General features: G+C 45.7%; 1 protein-coding gene across 5 annotated transcripts in view; it reads right to left on the bottom strand.

Moving 5' to 3' along the window:
* APAF1 (apoptotic peptidase activating factor 1) overlaps window positions 1–783 on the bottom strand; it is a 75,493-nt gene that overhangs the window by 62,028 nt on the left and 12,682 nt on the right. The window lies entirely within an intron of this gene.

The raw sequence follows: 783 nt of genomic DNA on the forward strand, positions 1-783 counted from the left end.
AACTGCCCTCCCCTGCAGTTCTGGGTGCCCCCAACTGCCTCCTCTGCCAGCCCGGTTACCCCCAACTGCCCTCCCCTGCTGGCCATCTTGTGGCAGCCATCTGTGTCCACATGGGGGCGGCCATCTTGTGTGTTGGAGTGATGGTCAATTTGCATATTACCTCTTTATTATATAGGATTGGTTGAACAGATGACTGGACACTTAGCATATTAGGCTTTATTATATAGGAGGATTTGTTAAATGAATTAATGAATTATTAAAATAAACAAATAAAATAAACTCAAAGTACATGAAAACAGATGAATTACATGTATACCCAAAAACTAATTCAACACAATAGAAGGGTCCCAATTAAATAAAAAATCCTTCCTGACTCAGTTGCTTAAATTTATCCTGTCTCTTGTTCTAGATTTATTGTGTCTTGTTCTAAATTTATTGTTAACCCCTTAGAAACAATGCTCAGAGTAACAAGCTTGCATTTTCTAGCAAAGACCACTCACCTACTTAAGAAATATTTCTTGAGAGCCAACAATCCTATTTAATAAAGAGGTAATATGCAAATTAACCCTTACCCCCTCACAAGATGGCTGCCTATGACCAGCCCGGTAGGGGGGTTAGTGAGGGACAACCAAACGACTGAACAAGCAGGTGGCGTGGGGCAACCAGGACGGCGGGGGGGTCAGTGAGAAACGACCAAACGACTGAACAGCAGGCTGCGTGGGGCGACCAGGCCAGCGGGGGGGGCCGTGAGGGGCGACCAGGCCAGCATGGGGGGGAAGTTGG

This window comes from Myotis brandtii, unplaced genomic scaffold (genome assembly GCF_000412655.1).
Source record: "Myotis brandtii unplaced genomic scaffold, ASM41265v1 scaffold708, whole genome shotgun sequence".
NCBI classification, from domain to species: Eukaryota; Metazoa; Chordata; class Mammalia; order Chiroptera; family Vespertilionidae; genus Myotis; species Myotis brandtii.